The sequence below is a fragment of the Paramormyrops kingsleyae genome, chromosome 13 (assembly GCF_048594095.1).
Source record: "Paramormyrops kingsleyae isolate MSU_618 chromosome 13, PKINGS_0.4, whole genome shotgun sequence".
Taxonomy (NCBI): domain Eukaryota; kingdom Metazoa; phylum Chordata; class Actinopteri; order Osteoglossiformes; family Mormyridae; genus Paramormyrops; species Paramormyrops kingsleyae.
The window spans coordinates 24,993,609-25,004,658 of NC_132809.1; the positions used below are offsets into that span (position 1 = coordinate 24,993,609).

General features: G+C 44.5%; 1 protein-coding gene across 2 annotated transcripts in view; it reads right to left on the reverse strand.

The window, feature by feature from the left end:
* The window catches only part of LOC111843548 (interferon regulatory factor 8-like), a 74,088-nt gene extending 63,809 nt beyond the window's left edge, over nucleotides 1-10,279 (reverse strand). For both annotated transcript variants that reach the window (XM_072698438.1, XM_072698437.1), the window contains exon 1: nucleotides 10,151-10,279. The gene's annotated coding sequence lies outside the window, so the exon portion shown is untranslated. The remainder of the gene's footprint in view (nucleotides 1-10,150) is intronic.
* Between the last annotated feature and the right edge of the window lie 771 nt (nucleotides 10,280-11,050).

The window sequence follows — 11,050 nt, forward strand, 5'->3', positions numbered from 1 at the left end:
TTACAACTACCTGTTGATTCACCCTAAGGCCCCAAATTAGGGTTACCAGTCTGAGGCTAGGGTTAGAAAAACTATGGCATATCCAGACATCAACATATGTTTTTATGACAGTTCTGCTCCCCACACGGATGAGAAACCACAATTCAGCTTGCTTTAGTAGCATATTGCCTACTTTACAACTACCTGTTAATTCACCCTAAGGCCCCAAATTAGGGTTAGCAAACTCAGGCTAGGGTTAGGGTTAGAAAAACTATGGCATATCCAGGCATCAACATGTGTTTTTATGACAGTTCTGCTCCCCACACGGATGAGAAAACAAAATTCAACATGCTTTAGTAGCATATTGCCTACTTTCCAACTACCTGTTGATTCACCCTAAGGCCCCAAATTAGGGTTAGCAAACTCAGGCTAGGGTTAGGGTTAGAAAAACTATGGCATATCCAGGCATCAACATGTGTTATTATGACAGTTCTGCTCCCCACACGGATGAGAAACCACAATTCAGCTTGCTTTAGTAGCATATTGCCTACTTTCCAACTACCTGTTGATTCACCCTAAGGCCCCAAATTAGGGTTAGCAAACTCAGGCTAGGGTTACGGTTAGAAAAACTATGGCATATCCAGGCATCAACATGTGTTTTTATGACAGTTCTGCTCCCCACACGGATGAGAAAACAAAATTCAGCATGCTTTAGTAGCATATTGCCTACTTTCCAACTACCTGTTGATTCACCCTAAGGCCCCAAATTAGGGTTAGCAAACTCAGGCTAGGGTTAGGATTAGAAAAACTATGGCATATCCTGACATCAACATGTGTTTTTATGATAGTTCTGCTGCTCCCCACACGGATGAGAAACCACAATTCAGCTTGCTTTAGTAGCATATTGCCTACTTTACAACTACCTGTGGATTCACCCTAAGGCCCCAAATTAGGGTTAGCAAACTCAGGCTAGGGTTAGGGTTAGAAAAACTATGGCATATCCAGACATCAACATGTGTTTTTATGACAGTTCTGCTCTCCACACGGATGAGAAACCACAATTCAGCTTGCTTTAGTAGCATATTGCCTTCTTTCCAACTACCTGTTGATTCACCCTAAGGCCCAAATTAGGGTTAGCAAACTCAGGCTAGGGTTAGGGTTAGAAAAACTATGGCATTTCCAGACATCAACATGTGTTTTTATGACAGTTCTGCTCCCCACACGGATGAGAAAACAAAATTCAGCATGCTTTAGTAGCATATTGCCTACTTTACAACTACCTGTTGATTCACCCTAAGGCCCCAAATTAGGGTTAGCAAACTCAGGCTAGGGTTAGGATTAGAAAAACTATGGCATATCCAGACATCAACATGTGTTTTTATGACAGTTCTGCTCCCCACACGGATGAGAAACCACAATTCAGCTTGCTTTAGTAGCATATTGCCTACTTTTCAACTACCTGTTGATTCACCCTAAGGCCCCAAATTAGGGTTAGCAAACTCAGGCTAGGGTTAGGGTTAGAAAAACTATGGCATATCCAGATATCAACATGTGTTTTTTTGACAGTTCTGCTCCCCACACGGATGAGAAACCACAATTCAGCATGCTTTAGTAGCATATTGCCTACTTTACAACTACCTGTTGATTCACCCTAAGGCCCCAAATTAGGGTTAGCAAACTCAGGCTAGGGTTAGGATTAGAAAAACTATGGCATATCCAGACATCAACATGTGTTTTTATGACAGTTCTGCTCTCCACACGGATGAGAAACCACAATTCAGCTTGCTTTAGTAGCATATTGCCTTCTTTCCAACTACCTGTTGATTCACCCTAAGGCCCCAAATTAGGGTTAGCAAACTCAGGCTAGGGTTAGGGTTAGAAAAACTATGGCATTTCCAGACATCAACATGTGTTTTTATGACAGTTCTGCTCCCCACACGGATGAGAAAACAAAATTCAACATGCTTTAGTAGCATATTGCCTACTTTCCAACTACCTGTTGATTAACCCTAAGGCCCCAAATTAGGGTTAGCAAACTCAGGCTAGGGTTAGGATTAGAAAAACTATGGCATATCCTGACATCAACATGTGTTTTTATGACAGTTCTGCTCCCCACACGGATGAGAAACCACAATTCAGCTTGCTTTAGTAGCATATTGCCTACTTTACAACTACCTGTGGATTCACCCTAAGGCCCCAAATTAGGGTTAGCAAACTCAGGCTAGGGTTAGGGTTAGAAAAACTATGGCATATCCAGATATCATCATGTGTTTTTATGACAGTTCTGCTCCCCACACGGATGAGAAAACAAAATTCAACATGCTTTAGTAGCATATTGCCTACTTTCCAACTACCTGTTGATTAACCCTAAGGCCCCAAATTAGGGTTAGCAAACTCAGGCTAGGGTTAGGGTTAGAAAAACTATGGCATATCCAGACATCAACATGTGTTTTTATGACAGTTCTGCTCCCCACACGGATGAGAAACCACAATTCAGCATGCTTTAGTAGCATATTGCCTACTTTACAACTACCTGTTGATTCACCCTAAGGCCCCAAATTAGGGTTAGCAAACTCAGGCTAGGGTTAGGATTAGAAAAACTATGGCATATCCTGACATCAACATGTGTTTTTATGACAGTTCTGCTCTCCACACGGATGAGAAACCACAATTCAGCTTGCTTTAGTAGCATATTGCCTACTTTACAACTACCTGTGGATTCACCCTAAGGCCCCAAATTAGGGTTAGCAAACTCAGGCTAGGGTTAGGGTTAGAAAAACTATGGCATTTCCAGACATCAACATGTGTTTTTATGACAGTTCTGCTCCCCACACGGATGAGAAACCACAATTCAGCTTGCTTTAGTAGCATATTGCCTACTTTACAACTACCTGTTGATTCACCCTAAGGCCCCAAATTAGGGTTAGCAAACTCAGGCTAGGGTTAGGGTTAGAAATACTATGGCATATCCAGACATCAACATGTGTTTTTATGACAGTTCTGCTCCCCACACGGATGATAAACCACAATTCAGCATGCTTTAGTAGCATATTGCCTACTTTACAACTACCTGTTGATTCACCCTAAGGCCCCAAATTAGGGTTAGCAAACTCAGGCTAGGGTTAGGGTTAGAAAAACTATGGCATATCCAGGCATCAACATGTGTTTTTATGACAGTTCTGCTCCCCACACGGATGAGAAAACAAAATTCAGCATGCTTTAGTAGCATATTGCCTACTTTCCAACTACCTTTTGATTCACCCTAAGGCCCCAAATTTGGGTTAGCAAACTCAGGCTAGGGTTAGGGTTAGATAAACTATGGCATATCCAGACATCAACATGTGTTTTTATGACAGTTCTGCTCCCCACACGGATGAGAAAACAAAATTCAGCATGCTTTAGTAGCATATTGCCTACTTTCCAACTACCTGTTGATTCACCCTAAGGCCCCAAATTAGGGTTAGCAAACTCAGGCTAGGGTTAGGATTAGAAAAACTATGGCATATCCAGACATCAACATGTGTTTTTATGACAGTTCTGCTCCCCACACGGATGAGAAACCACAATTCAGCTTGCTTTAGTAGCATATTGCCTACTTTACAACTACCTGTTGATTCACCCTAAGGCCCCAAATTAGGGTTAGCAAACTCAGGCTAGGGTTAGGGTTAGAAAAACTATGGCATATCCAGACATCAACATGTGTTTTTATGACAGTTCTGCTCCCCACACGGATGAGAAACCACAATTCAGCATGCTTTAGTAGCATATTGCCTACTTTACAACTACCTGTTGATTCACCCTAAGGCCCCAAATTAGGGTTAGCAAACTCAGGCTAGGGTTAGGATTAGAAAAACTATGGCATATCCAGACATCAACATGTGTTTTTATGACAGTTCTGCTCTCCACACGGATGAGAAACCACAATTCAGCTTGCTTTAGTAGCATATTGCCTTCTTTCCAACTACCTGTTGATTCACCCTAAGGCCCCAAATTAGGGTTAGCAAACTCAGGCTAGGGTTAGGGTTAGAAAAACTATGGCATTTCCAGACATCAACATGTGTTTTTATGACAGTTCTGCTCCCCACACGGATGAGAAATCAAAATTCAACATGCTTTAGTAGCATATTGCCTACTTTCCAACTACCTGTTGATTAACCCTAAGGCCCCAAATTAGGGTTAGCAAACTCAGGCTAGGGTTAGGATTAGAAAAACTATGGCATATCCTGACATCAACATGTGTTTTTATGACAGTTCTGCTCCCCACACGGATGAGAAACCACAATTGAGCTTGCTTTAGTAGCATATTGCCTACTTTCCAACTACCTGTGGATTCACCCTAAGGCCCCAAATTAGGGTTAGCAAACTCAGGCTAGGGTTAGGGTTAGAAAAACTATGGCATATCCAGATATCAACATGTGTTTTTTTGACAGTTCTGCTCCCCACACGGATGAGAAAACAAAATTCAACATGCTTTAGTAGCATATTGCCTACTTTCCAACTACCTGTTGATTAACCCTAAGGCCCCAAATTAGGGTTAGCAAACTCAGGCTAGGGTTAGGGTTAGAAAAACTATGGCATATCCAGACATCAACATGTGTTTTTATGACAGTTCTGCTCCCCACACGGATGAGAAACCACAATTCAGCATGCTTTAGTAGCATATTGCCTACTTTACAACTACCTGTTGATTCACCCTAAGGCCCCAAATTAGGGTTAGCAAACTCAGGCTAGGGTTAGGATTAGAAAAACTATGGCATATCCAGACATCAACATGTGTTTTTATGACAGTTCTGCTCTCCACACGGATGAGAAACCACAATTCAGCTTGCTTTAGTAGCATATTGCCTTCTTTCCAACTACCTGTTGATTCACCCTAAGGCCCCAAATTAGGGTTAGCAAACTCAGGCTAGGGTTAGGGTTAGAAAAACTATGGCATTTCCAGACATCAACATGTGTTTTTATGACAGTTCTGCTCCCCACACGGATGAGAAAACAAAATTCAACATGCTTTAGTAGCATATTGCCTACTTTCCAACTACCTGTTGATTAACCCTAAGGCCCCAAATTAGGGTTAGCAAACTCAGGCTAGGGTTAGGATTAGAAAAACTATGGCATATCCTGACATCAACATGTGTTTTTATGACAGTTCTGCTCCCCACACGGATGAGAAACCACAATTCAGCTTGCTTTAGTAGCATATTGCCTACTTTACAACTACCTGTGGATTCACCCTAAGGCCCCAAATTAGGGTTAGCAAACTCAGGCTAGGGTTAGGGTTAGAAAAACTATGGCGTATCCAGATATCATCATGTGTTTTTATGACAGTTCTGCTCCCCACACGGATGAGAAAACAAAATTCAACATGCTTTAGTAGCATATTGCCTACTTTCCAACTACCTGTTGATTAACCCTAAGGCCCCAAATTAGGGTTAGCAAACTCAGGCTAGGGTTAGGGTTAGAAAAACTATGGCATATCCAGACATCAACATGTGTTTTTATGACAGTTCTGCTCCCCACACGGATGAGAAACCACAATTCAGCATGCTTTAGTAGCATATTGCCTACTTTACAACTACCTGTTGATTCACCCTAAGGCCCCAAATTAGGGTTAGCAAACTCAGGCTAGGGTTAGGGTTAGAAAAACTATGGCATATCCAGGCATCAACATGTGTTTTTATGACAGTTCTGCTCCCCACACGGATGAGAAAACAAAATTCAGCATGCTTTAGTAGCGTATTGCCTACTTTCCAACTACCTGTTGATTCACCCTAAGGCCCCAAATTAGGGTTAGCAAACTCAGGCTAGGGTTAGGATTAGAATAACTATGGCATATCCTGACATCAACATGTGTTTTTATGATAGTTCTGCTCCCCACACGGATGAGAAACCACAATTCAGCTTGCTTTAGTAGCATATTGCCTACTTTCCAACTACCTGTGGATTCACCCTAAGGCCCCAAATTAGGGTTAGCAAACTCAGGCTAGGGTTAGGGTTAGAAATACTATGGCATATCCAGACATCAACATGTGTTTTTATGACAGTTCTGCTCCCCACACGGATGATAAACCACAATTCAGCATGCTTTAGTAGCATATTGCCTACTTTCCAACTACCTGTTGATTCACCCTATGGCCCCAAATTAGGGTTAGCAAACTCAGGCTAGGGTTAGGATTAGAAAAACTATGGCATATCCAGACATCAACATGTGTTTTTATGACAGTTCTGCTCCCCACACGGATGAGAAACCACAATTCAGCTTGCTTTAGTAGCATATTGCCTACTTTACAACTACCTGTTGATTCACCCTAAGGCCCCAAATTAGGGTTAGCAAACTCAGGCTAGGGTTAGGGTTAGAAAAACTATGGCATATCCAGACATCAACATGTGTTTTTATGACAGTTCTGCTCCCCACACGGATGAGAAACCACAATTCAGCATGCTTTAGTAGCATATTGCCTACTTTACAACTACCTGTTGATTCACCCTAAGGCCCCAAATTAGGGTTAGCAAACTCAGGCTAGGGTTAGGATTAGAAAAACTATGGCATATCCAGACATCAACATGTGTTTTTATGACAGTTCTGCTCTCCACACGGATGAGAAACCACAATTCAGCTTGCTTTAGTAGCATATTGCCTTCTTTCCAACTACCTGTTGATTCACCCTAAGGCCCCAAATTAGGGTTAGCAAACTCAGGCTAGGGTTAGGGTTAGAAAAACTATGGCATTTCCAGACATCAACATGTGTTTTTATGACAGTTCTGCTCCCCACACGGATGAGAAATCAAAATTCAACATGCTTTAGTAGCATATTGCCTACTTTCCAACTACCTGTTGATTAACCCTAAGGCCCCAAATTAGGGTTAGCAAACTCAGGCTAGGGTTAGGGTTAGAAAAACTATGGCATATCCAGGCATCAACATGTGTTTTTATGACAGTTCTGCTCCCCACACGGATGAGAAAACAAAATTCAACATGCTTTAGTAGCATATTGCCTACTTTCCAACTACCTGTTGATTCACCCTAAGGCCCCAAATTAGGGTTAGCAAACTCAGGCTAGGGTTAGGATTAGAAAAACTATGGCATATCCAGACATCAACATGTGTTTTTATGACAGTTCTGCTCCCCACACGGATGAGAAACCACAATTCAGCTTGCTTTAGTAGCATATTGCCTACTTTACAACTACCTGTTGATTCACCCTAAGGCCCCAAATTAGGGTTAGCAAACTCAGGCTAGGGTTAGGGTTAGAAAAACTATGGCATATCCAGGCATCAACATGTGTTTTTATGACAGTTCTGCTCCCCACACGGATGAGAAAACAAAATTCAACATGCTTTAGTAGCATATTGCCTACTTTCCAACTACCTGTTGATTCACCCTAAGGCCCCAAATTAGGGTTAGCAAACTCAGGCTAGGGTTAGGGTTAGAAAAACTATGGCATATCCAGGCATCAACATGTGTTATTATGACAGTTCTGCTCCCCAAACGGATGAGAAACCACAATTCAGCTTGCTTTAGTAGCATATTGCCTACTTTCCAACTACCTGTTGATTCACCCTAAGGCCCCAAATTAGGCTTAGCAAACTCAGGCTAGGGTTAGGGTTAGAAAAACTATGGCATATCCAGACATCAACATGTGTTTTTATGACAGTTCTGCTCTCCACACGGATGAGAAACCACAATTCAGCTTGCTTTAGTAGCATATTGCCTTCTTTCCAACTACCTGTTAATTCACCCTAAGGCCCCAAATTAGGGTTAGCAAACTCAGGCTAGGGTTAGGGTTAGAAAAACTATGGCATTTCCAGACATCAACATGTGTTTTTATGACAGTTCTGCTCCCCACACGGATGAGAAACCACAATTCAGCTTGCTTTAGTAGCATATTGCCTACTTTCCAACTACCTGTTGATTCACCCTAAGGCCCCAAATTAGGGTTAGGGTTAGCAAACTGAGGCTAGGGTTACGGTTAGAAAAACTATGGCATATACAGACATCAATATGTGATTTTATGACAGTTCTGCTCCCCACTCGGATGAGAAACCACAATTCAGCTTGCTTTAGTAGCATATTGCCTACTTTCCAACTACCTGTTGATTCACCCTAAGGCCCCAAATTAGGGTTACCAGTCTGAGGCTAGGGTTAGGGTTAGAAAAACTATGGCATATCCAGACATCAACATGTGTTTTTATGACAGTTCTGCTCCCCACACGGATGAGAAAACAAAATTCAGCATGCTTTAGTAGCATATTGCCTACTTTCCAACTACCTGCTGATTCACCCTAAGGCCCGAAATTAGGGTTAGCAAACTCAGGCTAGGGTTAGGGTTAGAAAAACTATGGCATACTGTATATGGGCATGTCTTGCCTTGATTTGGTTTCCTGACACAAATCTATGTGGTGCTTTTATGGATTTTAAACTTACAAACGGGTCGGTGCCGACCTGAACACCATAGGAAGGGTAACGCTTCTCTCTGCTATAAGTTCCTGTGGATAACTGTATGTTCAGTTGGATTCAAAGCAGTTTTGTTCAAATGTACGAAGAAGCGCCAGTGAGCTGCTCATTAACCATCAGTGTGGCAGCGAGCTGCTCATTAACCATCAGTGTGCCAGCGAGCTGCTCATTAACCATCAGTGTGGCAGCGAGCTGCTCATTAACCATCAGTGTGCCAGCGAGCTGCTCATTAACCATCAGTGTGCCAGCGAGCTGCTCATTAACCATCAGTGCGCCAGCGAGCTGCTCATTAACCATCAGTGTGCCAGCGAGCTGCTAATTAACCATCAGTGTGCCAGCGAGCTGCTCATTAACCATCAGTGTGCCAGCGAGCTGCTCATTAACCATCAGTGTGGCAGCGAGCTGCTCATTAACCATCAGTGTGGGGCTGCGCCGATTTAGGCACAGATCCTGCCACGGGTTTGAAGAGCCCAGGCTGATGTTACCCCGTCAACTTCTCTCAACTTCTGCTCCTACCATAACTCGTGGTGAATTGGCTAAATAATTAAGCCACTGCGGAGAGCGGCTTGGGATGTTGCTCAACACTGCAGGACTTTACCGATTTTCTGTTTCCAGTATAAGACCTGCTGCATAAGAAAAGATAGTAATCAGCCAGACACAACAAGCCATTAGTCATGAGTTGACAAAACGACTGAGAGTTCCGGGAATTCTCTCAAGTGCCTCCTATGAGCACTTCCTCACTTAATTTGCATTTTTCTTACAGTGTCTGACTATTCCTTACTAAGCAGGACTGCAGCATACCTTCAGCCTGGAAACACAAACCTCACACTAACTGCGACACTGCCGCTAAGGCCTCAACGCAGGATGTGCAGCCATGCACAGGTTTAGCCACGGTGCAGTGAGGTGGGGTGCATAGTGCCTCCCCCGCACTGGTTAGAGCGCAGTGGCAGACAGGAGGTTCTTGAACCAGAGAGTGCCCCCCACCCCCGCTGGTGAGACCGCAGCAGGAAACAGAGGCTTTTCCCACAAACTTGGTCACAAGCGTCAGTGATCCCGTTGGATTCCCCAGGCAGATCACACCTGCAAAAGTACCTAGACAGCCTGAAGCCATGGCACAACACCCCCCCCCCCCCATCCCAGACCCACCCTGGCCCCCAAATTCTCCACTTATCACATGTCACACCCATGTGTCAACAGGCTGCCTTTAACTTCTGTAAAAACATTGCTTCAAAACAAACAGAAGCTGCAGTACACAAACACAGTGGTGGGGATTTCACACGAATGCATGGCTTTATGATGATAACAATTCAAGTTGACTAAATATAATGGTGCAATATGTGTAGCTACGATTTCACCCTGTTCTCCATCTGTAGAATAACATTTAAATAATAAGGTTTACTCAAATACGATTGACATCTGAGATTTCTGCTTATATCATTTATCCTTGGGATCAATTAATGGATCCAGCTGTCAGGAGATGGGGTGCACCTGGGGGGAAGAAAGACTGGCTGGAGGGTGGGCAGGGAATGGCTGGATGCGGTGAATCTGGGGGGGGGGGGGGTGTGGAATAGCTCTGGGGCGGAGCTAAACAGGGCATAGTTCGTTGGAGATTTGGGACTGTGAGGTCACAGGATCATCTCCATGGTAACCATCGCAAGATGATTAAGGCACAGAGACTGTCGCTATTTGCCAGGTAGGTGTGGAGGGTGTGTGCCGTACCTCAGACAGCAGGCCCCTCTGGAACTCCTGCAGCTGCTGCTGGAAGCCGTAGTTGGGTCCGACGAAGGAACGCACAGCCTTGACGGCGGACAGACAGTCCTCCCAGCCATAGGAGGTCACCGTCATGAGGTAGGCCAATACCAGCGTGGTGCTGCGAGAGACCCCGGCCAGGCTGCGGCCCGGGAGCAGGGCGGCGGATCAGGCAGCGCACAGGGCGCCTTTGGCGTGCTTTAACATGTTAAAAACTGCGCTGAACATGCTGCAGTGCAATTCTCAGGAATGCTGCTTGTTATACTGGTTTAATCCAGGGTGACTCAAAACTAAAACTTAAACCTGCACTCTTCTCTGTACCCACTAATACAGCCCCATACTTCACTCTGGTGTGTCCCCAGTGTCACTCATTACCCACAAGCCCCAATTTGGGACTGTGAGGTCACAGGATCATCTCCATGGTAACCATCGCAAGATGATTTAGGCACGGAGACTGTCGCTATTTGCCAGGTAGGTGTGGAGGGTGTGCTGTATGTGCAGGGGGAGGGGAGTGCAGGGTATCAGTGTCCCTGGTTGTGGGTCATGCAGGCCACAGAGGCAGCTGCAGATCCTCACCAGTGGACCAGACAGGCCCCTCCGCTCAGCCGGCTCTCGTGGATGAAGGTGATGCACTCTTTGAAATGCTTCAACCTGTCAAAAGAAAAGTTGCAGATGAACATGAGATATGGCAGGCTGTGAATAGCGATGGGAACAGCGACCCCTACTGCACGATCGCGAAGGGTGGTGGGCACGGCAGCCCCTACTGCCTGGCTGGAAAGGGCGGTGGGCATGGGGCCCCCTACTGCGCATCTGTGAAGGCCAGTGGGCATGGCGCCCCCTATAGCCGGGTTGTGAAGAGCAGTGGGCACG